This window comes from Ascaphus truei, chromosome 2, assembly GCF_040206685.1.
Source record: "Ascaphus truei isolate aAscTru1 chromosome 2, aAscTru1.hap1, whole genome shotgun sequence".
In the NCBI taxonomy this organism is placed as follows: Eukaryota; Metazoa; Chordata; class Amphibia; order Anura; family Ascaphidae; genus Ascaphus; species Ascaphus truei.
Window position 1 is genome coordinate 79,554,942 of NC_134484.1, and position 10,771 is coordinate 79,565,712.

General features: G+C 48.6%; 1 protein-coding gene across 4 annotated transcripts in view; it reads left to right on the plus strand.

The window, feature by feature from the left end:
- The window catches only part of CNGB3 (cyclic nucleotide gated channel subunit beta 3), a 193,662-nt gene that overhangs the window by 76,278 nt on the left and 106,613 nt on the right, over nucleotides 1–10,771 (plus strand). The window lies entirely within an intron of this gene.

Below are 10,771 nucleotides of genomic sequence, written 5' to 3' on the forward strand. Positions count from 1 at the left end.
AGTAATAACATTTTAATTAAAATATTTAATAACCACCAGAACACAACCCACCACATAAAACCATATTTAATTTTTTTACACACAGGATTAATACCACAGGCCAGCGGGGGTCCATGGGTAGTCCCGATGGGTGTTCGCAGGACCCACAGTGCACCCCGGGGGGTACCCATGGGTGTCTGGGGGCCCTTGAGTGGTCCCCGCTAGGCTCCGTGGCCTCCAGGTGGTCCCCGCATGTGCCTGTGTGCCCATTGGGGTCCACAGTTTATCCTCATGAGTGTCTGGGGGTCCCCAGATCATCCTTATGGGTGTCTGGAGGCCCTCGGGTGGTCCCCGTGGGTCCCCGTGCCCCCACAGCTGTGGGGCCCCCGGTTTCTCCCCGCAGGTGTCTGTGGGTCCTCGGGTGGTTCCCGTGGAACCCTGCTGGCCTGCAGTACCATTCCTGTATTTAAAAAAAATAAACATGGCCTCGTTTCAATAAATACACCTCCTAGCGGGGACAACCCAAGGGCCCCCAGACACTTTTGGGTACCCCCTGGGGTGCACTTTGGGGCCTGCGGACACCTGTCGGGACCACCCGGGGACCCCCTCTGGCCTGTGGTATTAATCCTGTGTGTAAAAAATTTCAATATGGTTTTATGTGGGGGTACATGGGATGGGTTGTGTTTTGGTGGTTATTACATATTTTAATTTACATTTTATTACTAGTGTATTGTAGCAGGGGGTCTCCAGAGCAGAACCTTGTTGATTTGAGGTCTGTGGACCCCCTGCTTCCCGAGATACAGGCCCTGTTATGGGGTACTGGTATCTCCTAAGCATGTAAATGTCTCGCGTCATGTGATCGGGAAATTTCAATGCATAAGAGATACCGGCACCCCATAACGGGGCCTATATCTCGGTAAGTAGGGTGTCCCCGGACCTGAAATCAATGCGGTTCAGCTCTGGAGAACCCCTGCTACATTACTGTAATGTTTAAAATGAAATAAAACCCCCGTAATCGCCTGTGAGAGGTGCGCAGTTAGAGTGACTGATACTTGCCATTATACACAAAGTCAAGATACGCTAAACCAACCTGAAATAGATGATAAAATAGTAATTAAAATACATTACAGTACATATTAAACCCTTAGTAGCCCACGGGTCAACTAGTCATGGATTTTCATGAGTAGCAGACCACATAGGCCTACAAAGTGGCTAGTTTACTAACCGCTAGGAAAAGCAAAGGGTTAACTCCTCTGCCACCCCACGGGAGGCCTAACCACCCTCCATGGGGCATTTACCCCCAATCACCCAGCCCCCTCCAACAACCCCCCCCCAGACACACACCTTCTAGATGAATGCCCAATATCGATATTAGCCAAATGTGGCTAATAGTAGTTTGGGGCATTAACCCAAAAATACACATATAAAAACAGTACATTAAAAATACATTTTAAACATAAAAACATTGATTTTCCCTGTGGCTACTTAGACCCCCGCAATGGGGGCTATGTTAGCAATCAATGGTAAGCTAGAATACATTTTTTTTATAAATTTACAATATTAAAATACATTACTTAATCCTTTCCATTACCTTAGTGGCTACTAAAACACTGCTAAGCAATGCGTCACTAACTGCTATAGTAATGAAGGGGTGAACTAAGCCCTTTACATCCACTGATTGCTACAGTGACAATCAATATAGACCATAAATAAATAAAAGTATTACTTACCCCAGCCAGAATGAAGGCCATATTCCTCATCCTCAGTGGCACTCACAGATTAATCCAATAAACAGTTTATGCCCAACAAAAAAAATAAGACCAATAAACAATTCTAACCCGATGGCCAATAAAAATAAAAACACAATCAATGCAAAATAATCCCTGCCTGATGGCAAAAAAATAAACCATTGAAAAAAACAATCAGTAACTATTAATCCCTGCCCGACAGCACAAAAATAAACATAAAGTTTGAAACAGGTCAAATAGATCCAGTTTCGATGGCCTTCTTCCAATTCACTGCCATGTGAAGATTAATGGATCCTCAACTTGACCCAAAGCAATGGATCTTCCGTTGATTGAAGAACAGTCTTGAGTAGTTCTTTTTAGTTTCTTATTTTTTTTCATTTCTTGAAGGCTGTCTTCTTCTCTTCTTTCTTCATCCATGATGTTGACTTAGTCTTCTTCCAGTCAAATCAGACAATTCAGCCTTATACTATACTAGCTGATATACCCGGCGTTGCCCGGGCGTGGAAGGGCAAGGGGCATGGAGTGGAAGGGCGGGGGGGCCCAAGGGGCGTGGAAGGGCAGGGAGGGCAAAGGGCATGGAGGGGCGGGGGGGAAAAGGGCATGGAGGGGCGGGGGGGGCAAAGGGCAGGGAGTGGTGGGGGGTCAAAGGGCAGGGAGGGGCGGGGAGTCTAAGGGCAGGGAGGGGCGGGGGCTAAGGGCAGGGAGGGGCAAGAGGGCAGGGAGGGCAGGGGGGGCAGGGAGGGAGGGGGGAGGGGGGCAGGGAGGGAGGGGGGAGGGGGGCAGGGAGGGAGGGGGGAGGGGGGGCAGGGAGGGAGGAGGGAGGGAGGGGGAGGGGGGGCAGGGAAGGAGGGGGCAGGGATGGAGGGAGGGGGGAGGGAGGGGGGCAAAGGGAGGGGGGCAAAGGGCAGGGGGGGCAAGAGGGGAGGGAGGGGGGCAAGAGGGGAGGGGAGCAAGAGGGCAGGGAGGGAGGGGGGCAAAGGGAGGGGGGGAGGGAGGGGAGCAAAGGGCAGGGTTGGCAAGAGGGCAGGGAGGGGGGCAAGAGGGCAGGGAGGGAGGGGGGCAAGAGGCCAAAGGGCAGGGAGGGGCGGGGAGGCCAAAGAGCAGGGAGGGGTGGGGGGGCCAAAGGGCAGGGAGGGGCAGGGGGAGCCAAAGGGCAGGGAGGGGCAGGGGGCCAAAGGGCAGGGAGGGGCCAAAGGACAGGGAGGGGCGGGGGGGCCAAAGGGCAGGGAGGGGCGGGGGGGCCATAGGGCAGGGAGGGGTGGGGGGGCTAAGGGCAGGGAGGGGCAGGGGGGCTAAGGGCAGGGAGGGGCAAGAGGGCAGGGAGGGCAGGGGGGCAAGAGCGCAGGGAGGCAAGAGGGCAGGGAGGGAGGGGGGCAAGAGGGCAGGGAGGGAGGGCAGGGGGGGCAAAGGGCAGGGGGAGGGAGGGCAGGGGGCAAAGCGCAGGGGGAGGGAGGGCAGGGGGGGCAATGGGCATTGGGAGGGAGGGCAGGGGGGGCAAAGGGCATTGGGAGGGAGGGCAGGGGGGCAAAGGGCATTAGGAGTGAGGGTGGGGGGCAAAGGGCAGGGGGAGGGAGGGCAGGGGGCAAAGGCCAGGGGGAGGGAGGGCAGGGGGGGCAAAGGGCATTAGGAGGGAGGGCAGGGGGGGCAAAGGGCATTGGGAGGGAGGGCAGGGGGCAAAGGGCATTGGGAGGGAGGGCAGGGGGGGCAAAGGGCATTGGGAGGGAGGGCAGGGGGGGCAAAGGGCAGGGGGAGGGAGGGCAGGGGGGGTGAAGGGCAGGGAGAGGGAGGGCAGGGGGGGCAAAGGGCAGGGGGGGCAAAGGGCAGGGGGGGGCAAAGGGCAGGGGGGGCAAAGGGCAGGGGGTGCAAAGGGCAGGGTGAGTCAAAGACGCGGTAAATAACCCATTCCCCTGCGTTTCCTCACCTTGCACATGGCCGCACTCCTCTTCCTACGGGTCCCGGCCGTACTCCTCCTCCACCTCGGGCTTCTCCGTGGAGAGGCTAAGACGCTCCGGTGAGAAGGTGCTGTGCCTCTCGCGGGAGAGGCAGAGACAGCCGGAGGAGGAGCGGCCTGTGTGAGGGGAGAGCCGCGTGCTCTGTGTGTGGGGGGGGAGCGCCGGGTGAGGGGACAGCCACGTGCTGTGTGTGTGTGGGTGGGGGGGAGCGCCGGGTGAGGGGAGAGCCGCGTGCTCTGTGTGTGTGTGGGGGGGAGCGCCAGGTGAGGGGAGAGCCACGTGCTCTGTGTGTGTGTGGGGGGGCGAGTGCCAGGTGAGGGGAGAGCCGCGTGCTCTGTGTGTGTGGGGGGGGTGAGTGGGGGGGGAGTGAGCAGGGGGGGAGTGAGCAGGGGGGGTGAGCGGGGGGGGGGTGAGCGGCGGTGGGGGTGAGCGGGGGGGGGGGCACCGGGTGAGGGGAGAGCTGCGTGCTCTGTGTGTGTGGGGGGAGGGGGGGAGCACCGGGTGAGGGGAGAGCCGCGTGCTCTGTGTGTGTGTGTGGGGGGGTGAGGGGGGGGTGAGCGGGGGGGGGTGAGTGGGGGGGTGAGCGGGGGGGGGGGTGAGTTGGGGGGGTTAGCAGGGGGGGGTGAGCGCCGGGTGAGGGAGTGGCCTATGGGTGGTGAGAGCCGTGGGGAGGTGAGAGTCCCCTGCTGTGTCCCGGGCGCTCGCTCCGCTCCCCCGCTGACTGTAGCGGCACCGGGGGGGGGGGTTTGGAGTGAGGAAAAGGCACGGGAAAGCGGAAGACCCGGGGAGAGGAGGAGGTGCGCGCGGGTCCCAATGAGCGCCGCAGTATGTGTGTGTGTGTCGTCACTCCGCCTCAGGCCAATGAGAGGTGTGCGGGGGCGGGTGGGCCAAGGGAGCAATCTCATTGGCCTGGCCCAAGGTCCAATCTGATTGCTGCTAGGGACACAGGGAGGGACACAGGGAGACACAGACAGACAGGCAACGACACATAGGACACTTTGAGAAATATATAGTAGATAAGGCCTGTGATCTCCCATTAGACCAGTCACATGGTATACCAACCAATCCTATTTGTTGATGTACCATGTGATCCCATAAATTGAGCATGTGACCTGCATATGGGACAAGGGTTAATACACAGCTTTGTAGCTGGCCCACTTTCACCTTCGCAAAGGTACCTCAAAAGAACAATATCTGCCCTCACTCTATCTCAATATAACATCTGTCATGAACAGATATGCAACCAGGATTAATACACATGGCTACTCTAGCCAACTCATCTTTCTCCTGTGCAAGGCACTTTCAATTAGTTAATATTAACCCCTTTATTCAATTGTAATCATATCTCTCCCCTACCACCCCTCAATAAATATACAAAAATATGTAATTAATATATATAAATATCTGCCAGGGTCTTAAGTCCCTGTTTATTATGTATGTATGTCATTATTTATATAGCTAAAACCAGAGACAGAACATGAAACACAGACAGAGCTCAGTGCACATCCAGTGAAACTTATATACGGTACAGTGCCTAAATATATATGTATAGATATCTATTAAATAAAATGGTCTTTTAGTTTAACATTTTGGCCAAAGTGTTGTAAGCCCCTGAGCCACTACACGGCAGACCACATCTCAAGGGTCCCTAACACTAATATAAATTCTTAATAACCTGTGCATTACCAGGAAGAATGATTTATAATAAATCTGTCAAAATTAGTTGCATAGTTCTAAGTCTGATTGAAGCTTTTATTAACCTGTACATTACCAGGAAAAGCACTCTGTATTAGATTTGTCACAATCATACTGCAAGCAAGCAAGTTCCCCTGAGTTTCACTGGATGTGCACTGAGCTCTGCCTGTGTTTCATGTTCTGTCTCTAGTTTTAAATATATATTAAATGGTTAAAAGCTCACTCCATAGCATCTCCCACTCTCACTCTGACGAAGCGCTGAAATAGGCGTGAAACGCGTAAGAGTAAGACTTCTCCTGTTCCTGTCTGCACCATGATGCCTCAATAAAGAAGTTTTTTACCACACCACTGGAATCCTGTGAAGTCCTTGCCTAGCTGTGCTCTGCCTCACCACGCCTCATGGATACTACTAGATTGACTCCATTGCGGATGCACGCACACCAGAAGAAAACGGGACAAGTCTATGTGAGTTATTGAACTTTACCATTCATTGGGAGGTATTGTCTAAGGTGTCTACAGGCGTGTTTAGATATTGTCCTTATTGGTAGTCCAGTGTTTGGAGCTCATACATCCCCATCTACTGCACTCACCAGGACATTATATATATGTCTATGTCTCACGCTCACCTAAATACCACAATACTCACCTACATATGACTACACCTTTTATGAACTTTTCTCTACAATCAGAAACTGTGAATTATTATATGAATGTGACCGACTGTCATTGGAGCACTATTATTGAACTTTGTTCGTGTACCCTAAAATTGAGGTAATGACACGCGTAACTTTTTCTTTCTTTTTTTTTACTGGATGTGATATTAACTCCACTTTAACAGAGTTTGATATATCTGGGAATTAGACTCTCTGCTCCTGCTAATTTCATACTAGTTGCATAGGCAGCTAAGTGCAGTTTTTCACACTGGTACATGCTTTTACTGTATGTAGCAGGGTCACCCCTGACTACTAATCTGCCCTTCTCCTGGCAGTAAGTCCTGGTATAAGCAGGCCTTGCTAGTAGTTGGTATGGGGTTTTCCCCTTCACTTTTGGTACTGCACTTGAGTGACAGCAGGGGGTGGTACATCCTGTTGTAGCTGGGACAACGGGGTGCCCGCCTTCTGGCTGTACTTAAGGGCAGGACCGCCCTAGATTTGGAGGTTTTTCCTTCCCTCTGAGGAAGGCAGGTCACATGACTGAGAGCCTGAGATTGGGGCCTACTCATGTGCTCTTCTCTGCGGGGAGGAGTGAGTGTGGACCAATACCTATTCCTCCACTAGGAAGGTGGGGAAGAGTTAGAATGGCTGCGTGTGCCCTTGGCCTGTAGTGGCGATCCTGTGACCATCTCCAGTGAGAGCTGATCTAAGGAGACTGTATCCGGCAGAAGACTGCTGAGTAGCTGTTATGTTACTGCAAAGTGTGTAGTAATAAACCGTTCCTGTTTGCAATATACCTCTGGCCTGGTGGGTGATCTAACTGGGGAGAGGTACAAGTTATACCATGGGAGATCATCTCCATTTCCCTGGAGCCTGCAGCAGATGGAGGCGCTGCACTGCTGAGTATTATGTGGGATATGAACCCCAGAAGCCTATTCCTGTGTCCCAAAGTCATTACGGACAACTCAGCCCTCCTGTTGCCAGCAGGTATATGCACCATACACCCTGTAATGTCCCAAATCTGCGATTGGGGGGAAGGGGGAAACACTGTTACATGTATGTTAAGGTAATGTCAATATATAGCATAGTACAGATGTTCTAAATATTTACAAAATGTTAAAGTATAGTCATTTTTAAGTCTAAATGTATCTAAATTACATTGCCAGAAGCTTGTTGCCCTTCTGAAACCTCACAGACGTCTTGCTTACATGACATCACACAACAAATAGAGCACTGGGAATTTTCAAATGCTCTGTACATTATAATTGTCAGGTTAGGTCTTTTAAAAGGCAATTCAAGGATTCCAATTACAGATCTACACTTATCCAAAGGGAAAATTACATTTAGTTCTACTGTATGATCTATAACTGTATTTACGTTTCACTGAAACCAAGAACACATAACATTTAAGTACATTTCCCAAACAAAAGAACATTTGTGTTTAGCGTGCATGAAGCGCAACACATTACACAAGGGGGACTTTTAAGCTCTAAATAAAACTACTTGCATATCCTTTCAAACATCTCACATCAGTGATATTAAAGGTGCTGCAGTTATCATTGAAGAGTTCTGCGGTCATAATGCCACTTTAAAACACCAGTAACCCCTTAATTACCTTAGCGGTTACAATGGTAATGAAAGAGTTACTGGTATTTTTTAGGGGGGGGGAGGTGAAGAGTGTACGTTAGTTGTCCCAGAGTGGGGGGTTTGGAGGGTTGCAAAATGGGTTAACTTTTAATTACCTTAACGGTTTTAACTGCTATGGTTATTAAGGGGTTAACCCCTCCTGCTACACACCCAGGAAGCCAAACCACCCGCCCGGGGCAAATACCACCAATTGTGCTTTAGCCCATTTGTGTAGCAAAAAAAATAATACACATACAATTAGATTGACATTGCAATACTGTATATTAAAATAAACAGTAGGCAATAAACCCATTGATGCCACTGTGGTTACCTACGCCCTCAATAGGGGCACAAATAACCACATTGGCAATCAATGGGCATCCTATTACCCAACCTCTACCAGATATCGATAAATGCACATTTACCCATTAAAAATAAAACATTAGCCAGCCAACAATTAGTAAATAAATGTTGTACTTACCCCTGCCAGGAAGAAGGCCATCTTGATCTTCGTCCTCCTCGTGCTCCTGTTCCACTTCTTCCTCTGTGGCATGAACAGTAAAATAACAAAACTAGCTACTGGCCTATAACCACTTAATCACCATAGTGGTTACTAACTGCTATGGTGGTTAAATAGTTAACCCTACCTTCCCGGGAGGACTAACCACCCTCCCCAGGGCATCTACCCCAATACCCCACCTCCTATACCCCCATCACCACACATACACATGGGCAAACGAACTAGTAGCCAAATATGCCTAATAGTGCTTTTCTCCATTTGCGTTGAAATAAAAATAAATACACAATAAAATACAATTGACAATACAATACACAGTAGGCAATAAACCCATTGATTGTCAATGTGGTTATCTATACCCTCCATGGAGCAATTGACAATACAATACACAGTAGGCAATAAACCCATTGATTGTCAATGTGGTTATCTATACCCTCCATGGAGCAATTCCCATTGCCAGGGGTACTGTTTGAATGGGACCGCCAGGGACCCCCGCTGTTAATCTGATGGGCCATTAGTCAATGCAAAAATGCCTTAAATGTGCCTTAAACAAGACCCAGCTTGTACCTGGGTCGTTTGTGTTAGAATAACCGCCGGCACTACAGTACCCCTGGCAATGTGAATGGCGTCCTCATCAGCTTAATGCAGGTCCATGTCCTCTGGTGCCAGAAAAAATACATAGCAAAATACAAAAATAAAATCTAATGGCCCCTAGCCCCTTAATCACCTTAGCGGCTAATAACCGCTATAGTAATTAAGGGGTTAACCCATCCTGCCCCTCTACCCACCAGCCCCATGGTTAGCCGCTAAGGTAATGAAGTGGGTTGTAAATACTATTTTCATGCATCGGATTCATGCCGGGGGTCTCTGGTGCTAGTATTAATGGATATCAGCTCCGGAGATCAATCCGATGCAGGAAAAATGCATTTTTTTTCTAAGTCCCGTCTTGCCACTCATCGCAGCTTCTTCCCACCTTCTCGCCAACTTTTTTTGGTGGGACGATTTGGAGAAGAAATCGCAATTCGAAAGTGGCGATCAGCTGCGATAAGCTGATCGGGGCTTACAGAATTGAGCGTGTTTGAATAACTGTCTATCAGTGCCGTAAAGTGGCTTATATATTGAATGTATGTAATTGTATTTTTACAGGTTTTTTTTATTGTATTTTTGTATTTTCATGTTTTTTATTGCTCATTGACTGTTAATGTATTAATCTGTGCCTGTTTAGGGTACAGATCAATACAATGATAGCCAATGCATTTTTTGGCAAATTATTTTTTTCTATTGACTGTTTGATTTTAGTTTTCTGTTTATTGTTTGGCTTACATTGTTTGTAATTTTGATGACTTGTTTTTATTTAATTTTCCAATTGTATAGCGTTTTTTATTTAATTGTTTACTTTATTGGCTACTGGTTTTTATTGATGTGTTGACTAGTGATTTAATTAATTAATTGATTTGTTAGTGCTTTAAATTATTTAATTGATGGATTGCCTAGTACTTGTATTTATATAATTGGTTGGCTAATGGTTTTATTCCTTGAATTGTGGTGTTTAGGTGCTTGTGCATATGTTTTATTATTGTGTATTTTGGGCATTCATGCATTTTTATTTGGGTGACTATTGAGCGCTTTATATTATATGGGTATGTGTACCACTATGCCAATCAATGGGTACCGGGTGGGTATAGTGGGCCCGGGGTGGGTATTGAAACAGTATTGAAACAGGGGGTCTCCAGAGCTGTACCGCATTAATTTCAGCCGGGACCCCCTGCTTCCCAAGTCACAGGCCCTGGTATGGGGTGCCGGTATCTCCCTGCATTGTTTAAATCTCCTGCGTCACGTGACCGGGACATTTAAACTTTGCTGGGAGATACCGGCACCCCAGGCTGGAACTCAGGAAGCTGGGAGTCCCCGCGGTTGAAATTAACACGGTTCAGCACCGGAGACCCCCTGCTTTAATACTGTGTTATTAAAATCAAATAAAAATTGTGCCACAGTCTGTAAGAGATGTGCATTGAGATGCAGCTCTCTCTCTCTTGTGCTGATCTCTCTGTGTAGCTATTGCAGCCTGTAGGCAGATTGCATGGAAGAACTTATGAAAAGACAGAAATGATAAGGCACTTCTATCCGAGCGGTTTGGCATTTTCCTACCTAACTCTTAATAAATAATCCTCGACTCAGCATATGTCGGGTCATCTCCAGTACATCGGATCGAACACCTTCGAAGGATTTCCCACTGTTACAGCCCTGGAAAAGTAATCGAACGTTCGGAGGAGAAATAATTGAGTCTGACACCAATGTGTGGTCAAAAATCTCTCCTGTTTATTAGGCAATTTCAGTCAGGTTATATAGCCAAGCGAAAACAAAATGTGATTATATGCCAATTTCTATTTCCCTTATTTTGTGCTTATGTTAGACATAACAAGATATTAAATAATTTATTTGGAAACTCCCGTACATCACATGATTCAAGATTAAATTGCTGAGAACGTACATAAGTTCCCGTTTGTGCCTTATTTGGTCAATACTTCCTATTTCAACACAGAAGCTCAGCCAACATTAGATACAGAAAAAGGGTAGTTGGAAAAATGTTAGTTAAATTGT